This window comes from Haemaphysalis longicornis, unplaced genomic scaffold (genome assembly GCF_048455015.1).
Source record: "Haemaphysalis longicornis isolate Haplotype H1 unplaced genomic scaffold, Haemaphysalis longicornis Haplotype H1 scaffold_6, whole genome shotgun sequence".
Lineage (NCBI taxonomy): Eukaryota > Metazoa > Arthropoda > Arachnida > Ixodida > Ixodidae > Haemaphysalis > Haemaphysalis longicornis.
In genome coordinates, this window is record NW_027526407.1 from 11,324,063 (window position 1) to 11,347,765 (window position 23,703).

General features: G+C 44.9%; 1 protein-coding gene across 6 annotated transcripts in view; it reads right to left on the bottom strand.

Moving 5' to 3' along the window:
* Window positions 1-23,703, bottom strand: part of LOC144142233 (uncharacterized) — a 153,683-nt gene that overhangs the window by 112,125 nt on the left and 17,855 nt on the right. For all 6 annotated transcript variants that reach the window (XR_013316907.1, XR_013316906.1, XR_013316908.1 and 3 more), the window contains one exon: window positions 1,448-1,588. The gene's annotated coding sequence lies outside the window, so the exon portion shown is untranslated. The remainder of the gene's footprint in view (window positions 1-1,447; window positions 1,589-23,703) is intronic.

A 23,703-nucleotide genomic window follows, 5' to 3' on the forward strand; every position in this document is an offset into this window, starting at 1 on the left:
CGCAGTTTCGGCATGACGCGGAAGCAGCTAATAAAAGCTTAATCTCTCCTAATGGTATCGTGATATCATAGAGAATTATGACTTGCCCGCTAATTTTTGCGTACTCTCTGCTCGATGAGCCCACGAAAGGCGTCACTGAAACGCGTTATTTGGGTGTATTTATGGATTTAAAACTACTTTTAAACTCGATTGACAACTACCTAACGAAGTACGGTCTGTTTACTCTTCCTTTGATATCCCGCCTAACCAGTGAATTGACCGAAGGATCATCTTTATTCTCCATTTAGCGCGCTCTGAGTTTACCTAAGCTTGACTTTGGCAGCGCAAGTTGAAACTTAGGACCTTCGTCTTGCCTTCTACTAGGAAGAATGCAGAAACGCTTCAGTGGAACCCTATTTCATCGGTACTCACCAGTGAGCAAATGTAGGGATTGCAGGCTTCCCCAGGTTCTCAATCTGGATAAGCTACCTGTTAGGCACTCTCGGCGTGATCGGTTATTTTTTTTTAATATATTCCTTCTAGGTTTGACTGCTGTTGGCTTGTGAGCTCTGTTTACCATCGAGTGCTAAGCACAGCACTGCGGCTGCAGGGCGGCTTTCATGTTGACAGAGCACTGAGCCTGGCACCAGCTAGCCGCGGAAAACATGCATTTAAGGGTTTGCTTTACCTTCGATCGACATTTTTTTTTTTGCACTGACATGGGTATATTTAGGCGGCCCATGAACATTTTTCTATTCTAATTGCGCATGTTGTAGAGAGGTCGCGCCTGCACTTTTCCAAATGTTCTTGTTTCTAAACTAAAAGCGCCACCTTGCTTATGCTTGTATGTGTTCAATAGTGCATACTCTACGCACAACCACCGACGATCTTGCTGTTCAGAAAATATTCGTGCCTTGTATGATCACACTACATTTTTTATATATCTACGCACTAAGTTTTTACCCGTTTCTGGTTTACGACCCTTCCTTATACATTCTCTGTTCGTATGCCTTATATTCATGAACCCAGTTCAACACCCGGGAAGGCACACCACTGTTGGAAAGCATCGCGAATGAATTAATAAATTTAATAAAATAAACAAATGTAATGAGCGTCAACAGCACTGATTCGTTTTTCAATAGTGGCGTTAAGAAATATTCATTTATATTTAATTACCCAATGGCCGCTAGCTGTGTTAGCTTTACAATTTGGGGCGAGCAAGTAGAATTGAGCAACAAAGCAGTTTATTCCTTGAGTGGTGCAAAAAAAGAAGGATTTGTCAGGAAGGTGCACAAACCAACAGCTTGAGTTTTCTGATACTCAATACATTTTCAGATCTATGTTTCATGACGCACCACTATAACTGAATGAGGCCGCTTGTGAAAATAAAGTACAAATATTGCTGAAAAATCCTTCTTGGCAGCAAAAAAACCATTAAGGCCATGCAGCAGTTTTTACTCAAGCTTACCTGAAATGCTGCCCATAATGCCAGCAGTGTCATCGATAATTTTTTCCGTTGCAGATACGATGGGGAAGAATTATCCTTTTCGTTCGAAAGGCATGACCAATAATTCCTGAATGCCCAAGACTATCCTATGATCTGCGTCATCTGTTGTGACATAAAACGTCATTCGTTTGAACTTTACACAGGCCATTTGAAACAGTCGTGTATAATGTGTCACTTGCAGGACCTATTCTAATACAAACGAACGGCGCAGTTCTATTTATGGTCACATATCTTATTTTAAATTTCGTACAAATACCAGCACAACATGTCGACTACACGAGTATAAACAAAGTGAACACTTCTGAGTCACCCTCTTAAACATACTTATTACTAAACAAGTAAAATGTCACTTCAACCCTTCTCAGGGCATTGAAGTACAGTAAAAAGAGTTGTCCGGAAGCGTTCCTATTGTTAACATTTTGTGGCTACCGTATGACTAAGCATTATAAGAGTTATACCCAGCGTTCCCGTCCGTTGTACAGCTCACAATAGGCACTCAATCCGCTTTCCATTCCATAATGGCTTCCGCCACTCCATTTTGTTGCAGTAACCTATTTTTAAATGCGCACTACGTAGGCTATGTGAGTACCTAGCAGACCAGTAGGTGTTTATAACAAATCATGTAAGAAACAACATCATGCAACGCAAAACAATGTATCACTTATTTGATAGACTAGCTAACTGGGCAACTGTGATTACTAATTACGCCTAATAAAATGTATCGGAAGGTAATTATTTCTTAGTTACAAAATATTTCGCATCGAAACTTCAAAAACCCAGACTTCAAACATTACAACGACGTTGTCACCACTTTTGGCGTCCTAACCGGCACCTTATTCAACTTTTCTAGGAAAAATAAGCTGAAGGTTCTCAACATGCCCTCGAACATGGCTCCCTGATGTTGATTTATTAGCTAGTAGAATATTACCAGCACTTTATCACCATTGTTTTAACAGAGCGTTGAGGTAATGTTAGTTCCAAATTGGTATGACTAGTGTGTGAGTTGCTCCTGTAGTGCGGTATTGCCGCCATAAAAATGTCGGTACTAGATTTTCCTAACCTTTTATCTACTAAAAAATACCAAAAACGCCTTTCTTAGTGTAGGGCAGCACGGGCTAGTTCATTATGTTTTTATGGGCGTTAGTTCCAGCCAGGAGAAACGAAACATGTTATGCAGAGCTTTCCTCCTGCCGATGTTTCAGCACATCAGCCAGGTGTTCCAAGCACTTTCGAGAACAAATGGTCATTTTAACCGTCTAAAAGTCTCAATTCTAAGCCCATTTTCTCATATTGACGTTACGTTCGTGCAGTTTAGCGTTTCGTCGTACTTAGATTGATTTACAATATGAAATATTTTTAATTGGTTTATATGTTGTTCCCAACTTTCATTTTTTGGGACCCTTTAACGCTTCATACGTTTTTCTTTGTACGCAATAGCTCCTCAGAAATATTTTGCTATCTTTAACAAAAAGAGCACCTGTGCAGTACCAGTTCAGCGTCCTTATATGACCATAGACAGCGCATGTTCAGCGAATAAATATTTAAACCAGAGGTTTTTTTCTGCACAATTGTGAACTGATTTGTGTGCAAGACATTCTGAAACGTTTACATACACCATATTCTGAGGGTGTAGTTGTATCCGGAAATATTTTCATCCACAACGTAACAACGACAAGCGACATGTACGTGTGAAGAAAAATACATGCTTAGTGGATAATAACTCTCGAGTTTTATGCCAATCGTCAGCGCGTTTTCGTTTCCTGATATATTCTCACGTATAAGGTTTTCAATCATCTAAAACATTTTAACCGAAAAGCTCACTTTTGAGATGTGTATAAAAACCTGAGGCCCGGAATGTTTAGATGTGCGTTCGTACGGTCATTTAAACGGTGTAGCTTCAAATCTTTCTCAGAATATTTTCCGCATTCTTCCATCACTATTATTCGAGGTAATCGTTCAGAAGTTTTAAAACCCATCAAAAAGGCATTTATTTCACCCTCTATTATACTTTGAGGAATAAAGCGTTTAGGCCGTGCAAATAGGTAACCAGATTGAAGAGTAACAGAAAAAACGCAGTGATACAAACAGAAAAAGCGTGCAATATCACGATTTTTTCGCGAGGTGGAAGTATCTTTTGTGTAAGTTTACACTCGCTTGTATCCGCGATTTCGCACAGCAGTAACGCTAAGATACCACTTATTCGTGTGGCGGTTCACCTTTAACCTCACAGACGCCATCCCTGAAGGCCATTTGTTTATGTGGTGCAGACAGTGTAGACTACAAGGAGCTGATTTCGTGCGCACTGTTTTGGAAAGTATAGGGCTGTGTGTGTTGGTGATTTATAACTGGGCAGCGCCAAAGAGGACGCTAATAGGGTAAAGCAAAGTCCTCTTACGCCTTGTCGGCGTCCATTCTCACGCTGTCCCAAAAAATATTCTGCTCTTTGTTATGTTGAAAAGTGTTGGATTGTGTCGATAGTAGTGTGGTTATAAAAGGCGCGGTCAATGACCTACCATGCTTATAAATGAGTACAGCGTTCCCCATTACAGTCTTAGGGACAAAGTGCATTCGCTGTCCTTCTTCGAGCGGTTCGGTGGCCGGTAAGCAAAACCATGTCAATGCCCTCTTCCCTGAAGTACAAAGTGCATATGGTTCTGATTTTTAACGCTTAAATGTCTCCCCTGCCCCACCTAAAACACCAGTACTCTATAACGCAAAAAAGAAATAAACCTTGTGCACGCGCGACACTGTGGAGTCGGCAGAGGCGCAAAAGCAGATTTTGGATGGTTCGACTATAGTTCCTTGATGCTATAGCCTTCAAAATAACGGAGGTGGCGTTTTAAAAAGAACTTGTTTTGGTACTGAGTCAAATACCAACCGGGCAAAATGCTGATCTGATTTCCTAATATTCTGTGTGTTTCTTCAGTTGTGTCTGTACCGTAGTCTATCTTCATACTGCATTCAATTAAATGTATTGCGTCATTAGCTCTTATCCTTGTCTTTCTTACAGGTGTCTTTTTCATTCCCTAGGCAGATGCTACCAACAAGCCGTTTTTTCTGCGCGTCAAAGTTTCCGCAATAGCGGAAGTATTTTACCGAGAAAATTTGTCACCTGCTTTTAACTAGAAACATACCCTTTTTTGAGAAGGATCACACACTCAGCACACCGACTCTTATCTGTGAATGACATTAGCAGAATGGCAATCAAAAGCCTTTGTAAAATTCAGGGTTTTCTTCGCATTTAATTTAAAAAGCCCCCATCCTACGCTTGGTCAATCAAGCGTTAGCTACATGGACGCGAAATCACGCGTCACGCGAGCATCGGCGTCGTTCGGCGGCAACGCCCGGTCACGCAGGAGAGGCCGACCAACCGCATGAGACCGGTGAACTCATGCGCCAGCAGCTGCGTCGGCATGCGTTGCTGGACACGTTTGTATTACCATGCCATTCTGTTGAAGGCAATTATAAACAGTTATTGTCAGTTGTTGAACTGCAGTTATCATGACCCTATAGCTTTACCAGAAAAAATAACTTGGGAGTCTTTATTCATTGCTAAGTGTTTGTGCGGGCAAATATTGCGGTGCTGAGAAGTGTATTCCAAGTCATTACCGTTAAATTTGAACAAAATAAGATAACATGATACGCGAAGACGCCCACCGCATAACTTCTTTACCTCCGACTTGATTCTTCTTTACCTCCTACCGACTGCAGCTTCATGAATTCAATGTGTAAGCAAAGCTAATTTCAGCGCCGCGTTAATACTGACGTTACCGTCGAAGGCCCTTCGTCTGTTAAAAGGTTACGTACCCTGGAACCCTTTGCTACACTGTAGACAAAGGGTTTTGTCTACACTGTAGGCAAAACACAGCGAGGTTTTGCAAGATTCCAACCATGGACTTTCAAAACAAAACCCCAGCACCCAAGCGCCCTACCACTCAGCAACGGCAGAAGGCGACGCGGGGTCCAAGTATTCTATTCGCTTACCTAGGCTGCCAGCAAATATTGTGCGGTGTGTTTTCTTTTGGTCGTATTTGAGAGGTCTCAGCAGCGGTAATGCTTGTTTCCTACGCAGAAGTCTTGGAGCCGATAACAACTATGCTAGTACTACAAGCGATGTAACCACAGCTTCCTTATTTTAGTCAAGAACAGCTACCGCTCATGCCCGGTCACCCCTACTCAAGGCATGGTAGCCACGAATGGAATAGAATCCGTCACTAGCATTATAGTGTTGATAACGCTTGCTCGTCACGCACCGTTCTTGAAGACAAGCCCCTCCATGCTAATACTACAAGCGATGTAACCAGAGTTTTCTTATTTAACTCACAAAAAGATATCGCAAATCCCTGATCTATCTCCCCGATAAAAGTTCTATAAGCCATAAAGTCGTGAGCGGTTTCGAACAAAAATACTTTGCAATTTGTTTTAAGGCAACCGATTATCACTAGTTAAAACGAAATTCATTGTTTTCTGCAGAAAGAAATGAACTCAAACCACGAGAAGGACATAAAACAAGGCCGCTGCCGCAGGCTTTTTGATGCTTTCTTGCGCTGCATCGACGCCGATATCTGGCGAACGTAGGCGCTGCTCGGGCTTCTGCACACGCCGCCATACATTTTTGGCGACTCCAGCCCACGCGTGACGACGCAGGCCGACGTCGACGCGTGAAAACAGGGAAAGAACGCTGCATGTGGTAGGGCCTTTACGCATATATCATAGGCTCGAACACCTGCGCTGCTAAAGGTGTAAAAACAGTGATGGAGGCGATAAAACATAGCCCGAACCGGAAGGCGCAAAGTATCCACAGTTTATTCTCAAAAGTGCCTTCTGTGGCTCCACGTAAACTAAACCACTTAACAGGTTGAAGAAGGGAGTTATGGCGCAAAAATAACAACATTTCAAAACAATTTGACCGGTGAATTACTGACTTAGACTGCCTAGCAGCCGCCCGGATTTCTTCGCGCCTGTCTAGTTAAAAGGACTTGGCTTGATCTTTAAAAATGGCAATTATGCATGTACCTAACTACAACGCCATAGTGTTCACGCATTCACTGCATGCACCTGTTTCTGTGCTGTACCAACCAAAGAGTGATGCACCAACCAACCAAGAGAAGTGCATTACCAATGCACTGAGTTGTTGTAGCAGCCAAATTAGGTTATATACTTCTTGCCAGTAGCATATCTCGGCAAAACTAGATGCCACTCACTCACACTCATTCAAAAAAATATATTTATCCTAACGCACTCACTAGCACTCGCACTCGCCACTCCGCCCTTACCACGCGCACTCACTCGCACTCACGCTCGCCCGTCCGCCTTTACTACTCACACTCACTCGCGCTTATGCTGGCCACTCGCCCCCACCACTCGCACTCACTCACGTTCACGCTCACTACTCCGCTCTCACAACTCGCCCTCACTCGCACTCACGCTCACCCCTCCACCCTCACCGCTCTCACTCACTCCAGCTCACGCTCTCCACTCGTCCGAACCACTCGCACTCACTCGCGCTCACGCTTACCCCTCCGCCCTACCACTCGCACTCACTCGCACTCAAGCTCGCCCCTCGGGCCTCCCTACTCGAACTCACTCCCGTTCACGCTCACCACTCGTCGTCACCATTCGCACTCAATCGCCCTCACGCTCGCCACTCCGCCCTCACCACTCAAACTCAATCCCGCCCACGCTCGCCATTCGCCTCACCACTCGCACTCACTCGCGCTCACGCTCACCACTTGTCGTCACAACTCGCACTCACGCTCATGCTCACCACTTATCCCCACCACTCACACTCGCTAGCGCTCACGCTCACCACTCGCATTCGCCACTTACACTCCTTCGCACTCGCACTCACCACTTGCAATGGCCACTCATACTCACTCGCAATCACCACTCGCTTCCTCCACTCACACGCACGTACAAATATTTTCGGGCACGAAGTACTTACTGGTTTGAGCTAAAATTTACCTTTCTCAGGAATGGGGTCTCCCTCTTTTCTAAGTATGTATTCGGGTATTATAAGCACATGACTTCATATGTCACTTTCAAAGTGGTAATCGTCGCTGGACTCTTTTACAAAATGAACAAATTCTCGCTGATTTACCTGAAGCCATTCATATCTTTTTATTATTTCGCTTTTTATTACTATTTCGCTCAGATTCTACAAAAGAAAAGAAACACTGAAAATTTTGACAGCGGTGACAAAGATAAAATAAATAGTGAAGTTCGGAAGAAAAGCTTAGAAAACCTGTTGCTTTCTGTAAAAATACTGGCTAGCATGCACAAATATTCCTATCTCGAAGCGCGCTATCCGCGCTACTAAAATTGCGCAGTCAATTTTCTCTGGATAACACTCTAAACGGTTTATTTCAAGAGTAATCCTAGGTGAAATGGGCGCATAGCGAGAGCGTCCTGCAAAACACCGCCACGAAAAGATTGAAAACGGCAAGCAAGGTAGAGGAAGGCTATTGGGGCGCTTGGCCTTGAGTGCTTGGCAGAGGCAAGGCGAGGGAGAGAGGCGGTGCCGCGTGGCCGCGCCAAAACGGTGCCGCCTGACTTTAGCACGGGCGTCCTCATGGGGACGAGTTGCCTTGCGCCCGCCTCCCTCCTCGTCGCCCTCCCAGCCTCCCGCAGAGCAAAACCTCAGCTTGATCATAAACTACACCGCCATGCACCCGCAACGGGCACTGAGACAAGTTCACGTCGAAAGTTTATACGAAATAACGGAGAGAATAAGTCATCGGACACACACACGCACACGTACGCACGCGCGCGCACGCTCGCCCGCACACAAGCGCACGCATGCACACGCACGCACGCACAGAAGCACGAACACGCACGCAATACACACGAACACATACACCCGCACACGCGCACAAACGCACATGCACGCACACACACACAAACCAACGTACTTGAACACGCGCGCGCACGCATACACATACGAACTCGGACGCACGCGCGGACGCATGCAGACGCACTCACGTGAACACGCACACGCGCGCACGCATGCAGACGCACTCACGTGAACACGCACACGCACGCACGCACCAACTCATTCACTCACTCACCCACTCACAAATTACGCTACCCAACTTCTGAGAACGCTTACTATTCATCACACCACTCATGGGTCACAGTGCCCCTACGCCATCGGTACGCGGATGACGATCTACAAACGGGGCACAAAATATGAGGAACACTAGACTGCGAACCCATTTTCATCGAATCAGCGCAGCAAGCATGACGAAGACAGCAGTGTTTGGGCTGACCACAACGCTAAATACGAAAATAAAGCAGCAGAAGCAATTTCGCCTTCATAACTAGCTGGTTGGCGACCGTGAACGGGCAGAATGAAAAAAATTACGCCCACCTCCTCTCGCGGGAACCCTGGTGTGATTGGACGCTTAGGGGGGTTCAAGCGCAAGCGGAGAGCAACCGTCGACCGAAAGGCTGCCGGAGAGCGGCACACCGGTTATATTCTAGGCACTGTATATGCGCAGCGCGCCCAAAGTAGAGGAAACCGCGGAGAGCGAGAGTACTGCACATGCGCAGCACCGCGCGCAGCGCCGCCCACCGGCGGAGTGAGAGCGCGCTGGGCCGCACACGGTCTCACCTGGGCACGCGCCGGCGCCAGTGCGTATGCCGCGGCTATGACGCAACACAATCCAACACAATCCACTTTAATCCAATCCAATCCAAATCCAATCCAATCCAAGCCAAGCCAATCCAATCGAATCCAATCAAATCCAATCAATGTCCCTCGCGAGAGAGTGTTCGCTATCGGAGAGGAGAGCGGGAGAGTGGCTGCGGACAACGGACGCACGCGGACAACAGCGGACGCACGCAGGAAGGGCAGGGCCGCCGACAAGAGATGCTCTGAGCGTCGCATCTAAAAGCGAAATGCGGGAGCCCAGGTCCCAATTTCAACTTGGGCGGGCAAATTCACAAGCGTAATGCTAAATGACGGTCGATAACAACAGAGCAGCGCGAACAGCGAGTATCTTAACTTTCGCGATCTGAAGATATGAAATATATATTTCACCAAATGCGCGCAACAGTAACGATTCGAACTCCGCGATTCGGTAAGGCGAATGATGAGTCAGACATAACCTACGATTCTTGTGAATCTGCACGAACGGATACACAAATTTCAGAGGGAGACAGGGAACTAAACGGGGGGGGGGGGGTGCAGTCGGCGAGTCATCATGACAAATACTATGTGAGGTGATGCTAATGCGAGCTTACTTAGTTTGCTTGCGAAAGCTGCGCACATCGGCGTATATGAGTCAATGCGACATTCACGCAACATAACGAAACGTAAACATTTTAGTGAAGTTTGCAATAAAACTGCAGCGGTGAAGTTTTCAAGGTACTCACCGTAACCGCTGGAGAAGGATTTGTGACGCCAAGTCCGCGTGTAAGCAAGTATCAGAACAGAGCGCCGCCGTAACAAGTAACGACAAATACTGATACGTTTAATACGCCAAGGCCTCCAAAATGAGCTGCTTCTTCCACAACACGCAACTCGCTTATCCGAACCGTTTCGCCATCCTGATACGCGAATCTGTAAAAATCTACGATAACTTTTCAAACGATTACGGGCACTCACAATTTGCGCTTCAGAACAGCCGGCCATTTGACAGCTGCAGCAAGCGGGCCAATTATGTACACGAAATTCGACGGCACTAGACCACGGTGCTTCCTAATGCCTCCATCGGAGAGTTCAGCGGTAGGGAAGTGCAACCGCTTCGTTGCGACGTTACCGACACTAATTCCAACACAAAACGCTGCGATCCAGAATCATCATTCGGCGAGAGTGCGCGCAACAGCCCCTCAATGAGTCATGACAGTGAGAGCATCAGCGCATTATGGCGTCAGGCGTCCATCGAAATCGTATTCCTCAATAAGCAGGTCACTGGAGAGTTGGTTCCACGGTGCCTTAATTATAAAGGGCAGTAGCCACATATTCCCGAAGCTAAAGGCAGTCGTTCCATTAACTAGTGGCTGTGCGTACGAATGGATATCGCCAGCAGCAATTGCCACAGCAAGCGGCTTCTGCGATGAATGCCAACAGCGAGTGATGCTCACCGCAGTAAGCCCCGCACATCGCGCAAAAAGCGCGCGTTGACTCGCCATTCATGAGTGGTGAGTGGAGCTCGCCGCGAATTGAACTCGCACTCGCGATTGGTGAGTGGGACTCACCGCGAGTGGAACTCGCACTCGCGAGTGGTGAGCAGGGCTCGCCGCAAGTGCAACTCGCACTCGCGAGTGGTGAGTGGGGTTCACCGCGAGTGGCTTTCGCACTCACTCGAACTCGCACTCACCAGGCCAAAACTACGGTGAGGCTCACCCACTACTCACTCGTGAATGGTGAGGGGGGTGTGTGAGTGCACTCATGAGTGAGTTTGCCGATCTGTGGCCATTAGCCATGTCTAAACAACGAATACTTTATACGGCATAGTTTCTACTAAGACAGCTGGTCTTTGTTACTATTAAGACATCTAGCCCATCCAAGAGCGCTTGTGTGTGCTACCCAAAAAACCGTTAAGTAGAATGATCTCCCGAACAAATATCATTCACACGCCTAATCGATACTTCCATAAGCTTATTACTTCTAGGGAACGCGGAAGCGTTAGCTGGTGGACGAATTTTTTACGTCTCAGCTATCTTCTAGTATCATCTGTCTATACCCATGACACCAAATACCTCAAAGTTAATTTTCCAGGGGCTTTTTTTTCGAACACTGCCTAGTACGCCGGCGTAACGGCGCTAATACTACAGCCACATTCATTAACAACATTCTCGAGCATTCGCTAATAGGGTTATGGAAAATACTGCTCAATGAATGGCGTCTTTCTGCGGCTTTTTATTTTCATTTTTTGGAGTAATATAAACACACACATTTTGTGCGCTGCACTTCTCTCCGAAAAAAATTCGGAAATATTCAAGTGCGCTCAAACGCTTACGATTTCAGTTGCCCTTTTGTTTTCCGTTTTTTCATTGTTTTCAATGCAAAACAGAACCTTTTGGCATTTTTTGTGGTTATCGAGCACGTTTTCTTTCTCGTGATGTTTATCTTCATATTTATAAGTATACGAACGCCTTCATGCTATATGTTCCCCAAACTGAGTTTCTACGTCGTTATTCGCCCCGCAACGTGTATCTGCGCAAAATGTGTCTCCTTTCATGCGTAGTAGGCCGAACAAAGCTTATTGTTTACATCTCCTCGGGTGCGTCACGGTGACCTTTATACACCGATTTATCATAGCCACGTGTGTTAAGCTTTACTGCCCACACGGAACGACATGTTAGAGATTTCAAAGTGCAACACTTCCACGCAAACACTCAACTGACAATTCGGACGCCAACTTTTAACTTTCAACGCGACGTCTTGATTCATTACTTACGCGATGCAGAGAAGGGCTATGTGTATTTATTATCCTTGAGACATGCCTTGGATTGCACCAGGCGCAGCGGCCATTTGCTTTATGCAAGCAAAAATGCAAGATACTCGTGCGAACGTACGCGAAAAAAGCATAAAAATGCCATAGGAATTTGACGGGTACATTTGTGAAAATTCAGGAGGCGAAGACAAGGAGATCTTTTGAAGCGCCAAGGCTGTTAGATGATTATGTCCGAGTTCCCGTACGTGTTCGTAGAAATAGAGGGCGAACATAAACCATTAATGGCTGTGCCTTAAGCAACCAGCAGCCCACCTTTTGAGCAGCAGAGATTTCAAATATATCAGATGATGCCTCGAAGGCCGGTGGCGGTGGCACAGAACACAAATGTTGCATTTGCCTGACATGAGTAGTAAACGATCAACCCTGTAACAAAATATTACCGTGGTTTCTACATTCCCCCAAACTCTGGCTTCCACACACGATCATTACATGCTCAAACCCTGACTGCTATGAACCTGCAGTCATACTTCTCGCGAATATTAAGGAGGCCGACAGATTACATCAATATACCTACTCAACAAAACTACCATACTTGACAAACTCTCCCTATCCTTGCTTGTGTACCAACTGAAATATTTAACATCGGCATTTATTTATTGTTTCATTTTCAAAGCAATTTTGAAATGCAGAGCATTTCAGTAACTCACGATGTCACCCGCGTTGACGTCCGTCGTAGTCCGCACCGTCGTTGTTTTTTGTCCGCACCCCTCCCCCTACACTATATAAAAAAAAATACTATCCGGCACCTGGTTTCGATCCCTCGACCCTGCGGGCGGAACGCAATGTACATGGTGCTCTACCCACTGCGCCACAAAGCCGACACAGAATGGGAGGCTACGAACGCGCCTTATATCCTTGACTCATTCAAACTACGTCAAGAAGCTGCTGATACAACGCATTCACTACCACCAACTCCCCAAGCACTAAACGTTAACGCAATACACCCACCCCCTATGCGACGCAATTACTCGAGTCCCCCTCGCGGGGAGATAGGACCGCCAAAAACAATGCGTTGTGGACTGCGCAGTAAGGTGCCGGCACGTGCGAGAACCGCTCGCGCTGTTCGTTCCAGGCAGGGGGCGCGCGAGCACTGCGAAGGCGGGAAATTTGAATTGCTTTGGACAAACCTCCGTTCAATTCATCAAGAGAGAAGTGAGACAGGGAGGCGAAGAGCGTGATGGGTAGTAGCAGTAAGCGGATGACGGTGCCACAGGCCGTTATGGCGAATCACTGCTCTGCATTTGATTGATTGATTGTGGGGGTTTAACGCGCCGACGCAACGCAGGCGATAAGGCGCGCCGTAGTGGAGGGCTCCGGATTAATTTTGACCACCTGGGGATCTTTAACGTGCGCCGAAATCTCGTACACACGGGCGTTTTTGCTTTCCGCCTCCATCAGAAAAGCGGCCGCCGCGGCCGGGAATCGAACCCGCGACCTCGTGCTCAGCAGCGCAACGCCTTAGCCACTGAGCCACCGCGGCGGGTACTGCTCTGCATTTACGACAGCTTTCACGTTGAGTGGAACGGCTTTATTTTTTTTTCTCAACATGAAAACACTGCGTAGTTGTCTCTTAATGTCGAATAGGTACTTTTGCATATCAGACCGGGAATTAATGGTAATCGTCTACGAAACTAAACAATGTGCACTTTTCTTAGTCACCCGCCTAAAAATGCATAAAACTAAACTTGCACAATGTCAGCGCCTTTCTCGGTTTTTGCACGTGTATTGAAAGGCTCTGTCCGGAAATGTACTGTTGAAATTTTTGCGGATATGTGAAGGATAAGCATTTTACGACTTTTCTCCAAGCTTCATGTCCATCCGACTGCTAACCCATAGGCATTCAATCTGAATATTTACGCTTTTCTGCTACAAGAGATTCCCCAGAAACTGTTCTGACCCCCGCAACCGCATTTCCTTTGCCGCTATGATTGGCTGCACCAGTGTATCACTTTCTTTAGTTAAAAGTGATCCTAAATCCTTGCAAAAACTGTCTATCGTGCAGCGAAGACCTGTGTAACACTCCTTTTTTGAAGTGGCTACCAGAGTAGAGGTCATTTTTTTATGCGTTATAAAGGTACTGACAGAACTCATTTCTAAGAGCTCAATAATACATATAAAAAGTTCAAAAAGGCGCACCTTTATTGTGACTACGATTCGGCTATCTGTCTTTCAGATCTGGAGCCGATAACATTGTTTCTCCTGGCCACTGTTACAAAGTTCCTGAAGCTGCCTCCAAGCCAGCATTATGTTACAACGTTCTTTCTTTCCTACTGTGAACAGATATTTGGTGCGAAATAATCCCCAATTTTGTGCACTATTTCATATGCCTGCCGCTCCATGAATCAAGGACGTATCCAGAGGAGAGGCCCGAGAGGCCCGCCGCCCCCCCTCCCCCCGAATTTTTTTGGGCCAGTGCCACCTCTCTTCTCCACTCCCAAATATTCTAAAGCACCGCCATATGAATCCTGGACTTGATAGCTATTTCAGGCGTTTTTTTTTTTCGAAATGAGCTGAATCCACCTAAGGAGAATTTGAGGGACAAAAAGAAAAGTTTGGAACCGGACCTAAATGCAGTGCTGTGAAAACTATTAAATGACATGTTTCACATGTCAGCAAGGGTAAATCTAAAGCGACAAGTAATTAAGAGTTATGCGGAGAATTTGAGCAATATTAGGATAAGTTCAGATTTTGCTCGTATACTCAGTTGAAAGAACAAGTTGGTGCGGAATTCTTATGAAAACTTTATTGCAATTGACTTTCAAGAATGGTACGATGGAGTGTTAAGCAAAAAAGGCAATAACATGGAACAGGGCTACAAGAACAGTAAAACTTACATGAAGAGCCGGTGAGTCCTCTTGGCAGCATTAACAGCTATATTCGAATGGTTCCGTAAGTTATTTTTTTGCAAGCCTGAAGACGCTCATGACGCTCTTCATTGCCTTGCCATAAATTTTCAAAACGGTTCACAAGAAGCCTGCTCATATCATATTCCATGATTACCATGGATTGCAAGCGGCAGCTAATTTGTTAGGTATGTAACTAGGAAATCTGGGAGTAATAACAATAATAATAACCAGAGTTACTCCGTAAGTACGAGGGAGACCAGATAAAATGATACCATCACATTTCTCACTTTCATTTCGTTCACTTCAATTCCCGTTATCGTAGACGTGTGGCGGCAGATCGTTTGCCGATCTCCTCCACATAATGCCTTAGTGACATTGTTTTGCGGCCGGTGTTTAAACTGCGCATTTTGCTTTAAATGCTCTAAAATAGGGTCTAGCCGTGACTCCAATAGTCATTTGTTCATATCTAAGCTTGAAAGTGAAAGGGCACGTGAATGAAATGCGAACGACGCCATGATTTCACTCGCATAGAGGGTAAACTCAAAACATGCCATTTTCTTCTTTTTTTATATTGCGACTCTAAACCGCGTATCAGCCTCACAATATTATTCACCAGCCAATACTGGTCTCTATATGTATCTATGAAAGCTACGTTAAATGTAAATGCTACCCGTAGGCACTCTCCTACCTATTATTTAGTGTGATCCGAACTGAAGAACGAAATGCCATTTCCTTACATTGCGCACACTCCAAACACTTGTCGCGGCCACATATGAGACAATCGTGATTTCCAAGTCGAGTAGAATGCATCAAGAAGTGAAAACGCAGCAATTATTGCTTCCGCGCGTTTTAGTACTGTTTTATTGTCCAGCTTGAAGGGGCCATGAAGACAAAACACGTTTGTTTTATTCGAAAGATTTTATTTTTATGGTTCCCCCCCCCACTTTTCCGGCAGCAAAAGATGCCTAATTAACTGCGAAATTATTCAATTTATTTAAAATATTCATTCTCACGCTGAAACGTGTGTTTGAAATACGTTTGCAATTACATACTAAGAGCTGGTCCTTCCGCTAAACTTGGTGTGGCGCGGCATGGCCTCCGATATAACCATGCACGCGGTTTGCTCCGGCCGTCCCAAGCGCCGCGCGCCAAAGCCAAAATTTGTAAGCGCACTAGTTCCCCCGCGCACCGCCAGGCGCCAGTGCACACCTATGCATCGAATGCATCGTTCAGCCCGTCGAGCCGCTGTTTGTGCGGTATTTCGCGGCATGTCAACGCTGCAGTGTTTCTGGTCTTGGCACGAGTGTATTTGCGAGTTTATTGGACGCACTTCTGCTCAGCTCCTGCCGAAGATTCTTACACAGAACATCTGTAATAGATGTGTCGTTCATTGGAACAGGCAAGAACTCGACACCTTCGACTCACAGACCTTCGCCCTTGCAGGTCGAGCCCCCCGATCTTAATTGATTCATAAAGCGACCCCACCACAGCTCCCAATTATATCTTGGCTTCCGCGGAGCGAAAGCCAAGATATAATTGCAATATACGTTTTATTCAATCAGGCCTTTGGAAAAAGAGCAGCCTATCTTTGTTGGATAATTCTTTGAGCGAACGTATGCACAACCGTCGAGCACCCCACGTACGAATACCAAATGTGCAGCCCTGCATTTCCACAGAAATGTAAATTTGCGGAGTAAATATAATTGATCGCTACAAAGCGTGGATAAAAATACTTAGTAGAACGTAATTTAGAAAAAGAACAACAATACATAACGGAGAAAAATAAGAAATATAGAAATGATATTAACAAATTCAAAAATATAAATCTTCTACAGCTCCTCCACAAAAGAAACAAAAATAAAGGAGCAGCGAAAATAGTGACAAATACGCGAATAAAATATTTCGCGAAAAGGCTATTTATAACCTTGTAACGCGCTGCATTTGCACAGAAATGCATAATACCGCAAATAGAGATAATTGATCGAACGGAATCTAAAAACAAAAAATACCACACCTTGTACGCAATTATACAAGTGAACTTACGAATTCAAAAATACCAGTTCTATACATCTCCCGCGCAAAGTGAAGAATTTAATAAAAAGCTCTGACAAAAAATAACGACGGAAGCAGGAATAAAGAAACCATGAAAACTGACCAAAGTGTAACGCCCTGCCTTTCCGCAAAAAGTGTGTGATTGGCGGAGATAACATGTGTAATGAATCGTTATAATAGTGTGAACGGAGATGATTAATCGTAGGGAATCTTAAAAAAACCTGAAAGCAGAAAATGTTTACAGAACCTAGCTTACAAAAAAATGCGGCTTCACACACCAAAAAAGCAACACAAAAATAAAATAAGCACTGAAAAGAACTACGGAAACACGCACAGAAATATTGTGAGAACGACCAACCGTGTACACCGCTGCCTTTGCATAGAAGTGATTAGTTCGCATAATAAGAAGTTTAATATATTAAAAATAGCGTAAATGGAGGTAATCAATGGAATGGAACTTGGAAATACAAAAGTCAACAGAAATAAAAAAATATTTTCAAAGTGATTTTACAAAATAAAAAAAAAGCGGAGTTAGCACATTTATTTGTTGAATTTATATAGAACCACCAATCTAGCTCAGCCATCTGCAGCCACAGGTATAAAAGCAAAAAGGATTTTCAGTTGTAAACACAAAAAAAAAATAAGTCACACATCCCGCGATAATTCCGCATCTTTATATGCTACGATGTATCATGTAGTTTATTCTTAACATGAATAGCTTTTCTTACTGTCGCGCAAATGCGCTATATTAGTTCAAAAAGTGCTTACTAAAACCTCGCAAATACTGACTGGCACTGAATTGGAATGGGCGGGGGTGTCTGAATGTATCACCGGTGGTTTGTGTCGGACATTTCTTACGATTTTCTAAAAGCCTTAAAAAGCCGCAGCAACAAGTCTATCGCGACATGCATAGAAATCAGAAACACTCTTAGTATGGCATTTATACGACCGGTGCTTATGCAAGTCGCCACTCTGGTAAATAATGTTGGGTGAGGACATGAGCAGTTTTTCAAGGGAACCGCGTGTAAATACACATCGACATCTCAAAAAATCAAAATAGAGCCGCGAAACCGCAGCAGAGAGTGCCAGAAGCGACTGCGCTTCACTGGTATGATTGCTGCTCCTCATAATTGCGCTCCTCATAATTTTAAGCTAACTATAATAAATTTGTAGGTTATTGTCTTGTACTTGTCATTTTAAAGCGGTTACTGGACTCAATTTGACAGCAAGCTCCGAAAATGCACGTTTCCTCCCTTGCGCCAAGCTGCCGCGGAATTATTGATGCATAGATGGCGAGCGCCGCGGTGCGGCGGAAGACGCCGCCAGGCCTCCTTTTCAACTTACGCTCTCTCCGGCCGATTGGGACGGCCGGAGCGAAACGAGCGCGGGATGAACACGGAGGCCATGGGCGCGGAGACTAGCTTTCTGTTATTCAACCTAGGTGGCGCCACGAAACCGCGGAAGCCGTTTTCTGCCTTGGGTTTGTTTGCGACCGTATATAAACCTGGCTGGTTTTTGTTCGTGGAGCAAATATACGTTTCGTAAAACGGGAGGCACGGTTGACAAATATGGTCACGTAAGACACCGTCGCTTGCGTCAACCGGCAAGTGTCGTGAGGGAAACCCCAAAGACCCTCAGTGCTGTGCATCTAAACGAACCATAGTGCGTGCAGTGCGAACGGCAGTACGCATCGGTACTTCTATGTTTAAGTGTGCTTTCGTTAACTCCGCTGTTTCTCCCACCATTCTCACTGATAAAAAAAGAAAGTGCCCTAATTTAAGCGCGAATAGCTCGCGATTAGCATGACTTTCATGGCCATCTACAGCACGTGCTCCGGTCCAACACCGCGGCATCGATATGTAAATGATTACATCTTGTGTGTATATATATATATATATATATATATATATATATATATATATATATATATATATATATATATATATATATATATATATATATATATATATATATATATATATATATACTGGCATGCTGGCGATGGGGCCGAAGGCGTGGTGAACACAAAGTAAGAAACCTCGGTAACAGCAACAGCGGAGGGTTTATTTCGACGTTTCGACTTCGAGACAAGTCTTCTACAGGAATGATGGCTTCGGTCGTTTCGGAAGAGAGCATATATGTCGAAAGTGGAAAGCGGGTTTACGAATGGCCAACGATACTACACACAAACATACGTGAACAACACAAACACGAAGCGGGAATCTTCCTTATTGGAAGAATGAACAAAAAATGATCAACGAAGAGGGAGACGCCAAGATAGTTGGAGAAAAAAAAACGAGGCAGAAAGGGAGATGAAAGAGCACTGAACAGGAATTCGAGTGGCGGCGGAAACGCGAAAAGCTCAACAGCGTCCGAAAGTGGGGTTGTAGAACAAAGGAGAGAAGGCAATATATCTTCCGCCGCTAGCCGTCACCATGCTAACGCCCAGACGCTCCGAGGGATCGCGTTTCCGTTGATTGAAAGCGAGTGTCCCGCCATATGTTCGGAAAGTGCGAACAAGGCATTTTACAGCCCGTTTATGGGCCCGTTCCCAGAGCTGAGACAATTAAAGGACGTTTTGTGGTCGTGCAGAAGGAAACGGTCCGCCACCATTCCTCCGTTCCCTCGCCGGACGGACGCCTTCCGAGAACGGTGCGCTAGGTCGAGTTTTCAGGTCTTTGTTAAGAGCTGCCACTTTGCAGTTCAGCGACAACCCGTGCGTCGTCGGTGTCTCCCCTCCGCTGAGTGGGGGATGGGGGTTGGGGGGAAACAGCCAAACCAGAACGCAAGCTGCTCAACGGGATGGGGGGGGGGGGGGAAACGGAGAAAATTAACCCCGATGGTTCGGTAGCCGGGCTTAGAAGAGACTGTAGGTGCAAGGGAGGGAAAAATAGATTTGCAAGCAGTCAAAAATGTAACCAGTCCGCGGGGGTAACAGCGGACTGGTTATAACAGCGGCAAAGATATGTGCGTTCGAGTAATAACGCAGACCCCAGAATTGTATTGCTTATCTTCCGGGTTATGCGGCATATCCAAACGTGTAAATCCCCCAACCAATTTTCGAACACGTGTTTTGGGGAGAAGGTAAACAGAAGTTATTGCTGAAACAGCACCGACACTAAGCAACATTACTTAATTGTAAGACTGTGACGGAGATTTAGAAAAGGTTTCCAAAGTTATAACACAATATTATAAAAGAGAGAATTAAGAAAAAAAAGGATAGGAGTGAACACGAAGAGCGGAAAAGGAGAGAAGGAATACAAATGAAAACAAAAACGGAAAGACATCAGCAATGTGGGAAAAATCCACTGAACAAACGCTCACGTGCATGTGATTTCGAGAGTCCGGCTCCGGCTACACCCACAGCGCCACTGATACGGTTAGGTAGATGACAATATTTTAATCGCTGCAAGTGTGCCTGGGTCCTCATTTATACCTTTTTTGATTGTATTGAATCGGTATATGACGTATGATTCACGTTGTTCTCGTTCCCGGTTTGACCTGAACCCCGTCTCTAAGAGCGTGACGCTTAGTTTATCAAAAGAATGATCTGGAAGGCTGAGGTGTCTGGAGAGGGGCAGGGTCGGGCGCGTTTTGGCGTGCGCTTTGTGATTATTGAACCGGAGCCTGAAAGAGGTCCCTGTTTGCCCTATATATTGCATTCGACACACATTGCATTCAATCAAATAAATCACATTGGAAGTGTCGCACGTCATGTTCCCGCGAATTTTTAAAGAGTACTCTGAGTTGGAGCTTTGAGCAGTACTTGTCTGTTGCATTGCCTTGCAGACAAGGCACCGCGGTTTCAGGCATGGCCGGCATTCATTATGCGCGGACAATGAATTTGTCCTTGCGTTCACGAGTGTGTCTTTGAGGTTCCGGGATCGTCGGTAGACGATGCCTGGAACGGACGGAAACGCCCGTTTGAGGCGTTCACTTTGTTCGATAATGTTGTAGTGCCGCTTCAAGATGTTTTTTACGTTAGGAAAGTTGGTGCTGTACGTTAAGCATAGGTCTGTTCGTTGTAGGTCGCATTGTGGGGGACGGTTCGCAATTAGGTCCACGCGGTTGAGTGCTTCGGCCTTTTTTATGGCGTCATCAGTTACACGCGCTGGGTACCCCTGCCCCTCCAGCATGGTTTTTAAATTTTTGGCGTTGGTAGTGAAATCTTCCGATTTTGAGCAGATTCGTTTGAAACGGTGGGCCTGGCTATAAGGAATGCTATTCTTACAGTGATGTGGGTGATCGCTTTGGTAACGTAGATATTGCTGGCGATCTGTTGGCTTCCGATACAGCTTTGTCGTGAGTTCACCGTCTTCAATTGTCACGGTCACATCCAGGAAGTTTATGCTCTCTTGAGAGTAGGTGTGAGTAAAATTGATGTTCGGGTGTGCAGAATTGTAACAGTCGATGAAGTGGAGGAGCTCATCCTCGTTGTAGGTCCAAATAAAAAAGATATCGTCAATGTACCTTTTGTACAGGAGGGGTTTTAAGTGGGATTCAGACAGGAATGTGGCCTCTAACTTCCCCATAAACAGATTGGCGTAGCTTGGTGCCATCTTGGTTCCCATGGCGGTTCCACTAACTTGCCGAAAGTACTCATCGTTGAATTCAAATGAATTTAGTTCTAAGACAAGGGCCGCTAACCATATCCGGCATTGGCACAATCACCGAACCCTTATCAGGGTTTGTGGACAAACTAATAAGGCACATTCCCAGCGTCCTGGACTCGTACATAGTAACCCTTGACGTATCTCCCCTTTACACTACCATCCCCCATGACGAAGGGATAGCCGCACTGACCAGCACATCGCTGGTTAGTGCGCTGGTTAGTGAGGAGTATGAAGTTTTTTTGTCTGTATTATTTCACGGAGCACCTCATTTCCCATTTTCTCATACGCTACATATATATATATATATATATATATATATATATATATATATATATATATATATATATATATATATACAATCGATATGTAAATAATAAACGTCGTATATCAGTGTATATACAATCACCCCTATAATAACGTGTCGAGTCTTTTTATGATGTGTGGGCGATTGTTACACGGTTTTACCTACAGTCGTACACGGATATATCGAACACGGATATATCCAATTATTGTTTTTATCGAACTGTCTGAACATCCCCTTGGAAATACCATGCAAAAGTATAGCGCTGTTGTACACGTGTATCGAACTCCCGGTCACTGGCACATTCGATATATCGAACGCTGCGCCCCAATTGCCCCTGCAAGTGCTCTTCTCCTGATGCGGTGGATGTGATGATGACGGCGACTTCTCCTGCCGCGTTCGGTTTCTGGCATGTTTCCTGCATGCTCGAGCGGTTTTCAGTGGTTGATCGCGCAGGGGGACCCATGTGGCATATTACGTATTTTTGTCCACGGCCCACGTTTCGGACCCATGGTCACGGAAAAGCGGAAGACTGGATTTGTGAACTTATAACGCAGAAAAAGAAGCAAGCGAAGCTTACAGATTTTGTTTTTTGTGGTAAATTGTCGTTATCGTAGCGGTGTGGCTTTGAATTTACAGGGCTGTGGGGAACAAATCCGTAAGGTACCGCTTGTAGCGACTTTGAAAAGCTCTGATTGATGTGCGGAGTTTTCAGATACGCTTCAGATAGGCATATTTCATATTTCGAATTATCGATATATCGAACTATTTTATGATCCCCTTGGAGTTCGATATATCCGTGTTCGACTGTATAAGCATTGCAGCTTCACCCCACGCGTTAGCATTCACTTCGTGGAGATGGCGGTTTTTTTCCTAATTTTACAGCCTAGTTGAGCAAAGTTTACGTTCAAAGTGGTGTCAGCATGATTCTAACGAGGTAATCCTTTAAATGAACGAAAATGCATTTTTCCTTCATTGCTCATTCAAACAAAAACTGGAAATTTGTAAAATCTGGAGGACATTGAAAACGTAGCGCTGCAAAAGTATGCCTGATATTGAGGGAAAGAGCCACATCGCTGGTGAGAGGCACAACAAGCGGTCCAATGCGGATGCCCTCCCTGAGGATACCCGCGTGTCTCTATCTATATTTATAAAGAGAATCGCTTGCGTCACTGACTGATTCACTCATTCGTCAACGCCGTACCCATCTGCTACACCTGGAGACTAAAACTTTCGGCAGTACATTCGTGTCATGGCTAAGCTGGAATTTCCTAAAATTGTACTCTTATCAGGCAAGGAAAAATAGGATATTGCGTTTTCATAAACTCGTCACTATTTTTTTTTACCCTTCACAATACACAAGTTTGTTTTATTGATATGTGTAGCCCTTACAAATATCTAAAGAGTTGTTTTACGGTTTTCCCCTAACGAGCACTGTTGGGTTGATTCCGAATATTCAGAACAAAATGGCAGTTCTCAAAGATCGTTCAATAAACGTTTGACTGATTGATATCTCCAATTGGCTTTGCCTAATAAATGGTACTAATACAAATACAAAAAAACTACTGTTAAGAATTCTGCCCTGCACGCATGACGAGCTCAAGAGGTGTGTTGATATGAACGCCTATCTAATCTTCTCTTTTAAAAAGCTTCCACTTTCACAAGAAAATTCTAGTTATAGCGTAGGAGCTAAATATCGGTCAAAATTTTAAAAATTACACGCGGGAGCCAGTGAAGAGCCTTGAAATTGTTTTTTGTGAGTTAATTATTTTCACAGGACATTCCAGGTGTAAGATATTTTGGTCGATACAGGTAACTTACGCAGGTATCTCAGTAGTGTTTCAGATTTTCATAACACCCACCTAATAGTGGCAGTCATGTTTATGAGAAATTTATGTGTATTGACAAATTACACAATCTTTAAACAGCTCGTTAGTATATC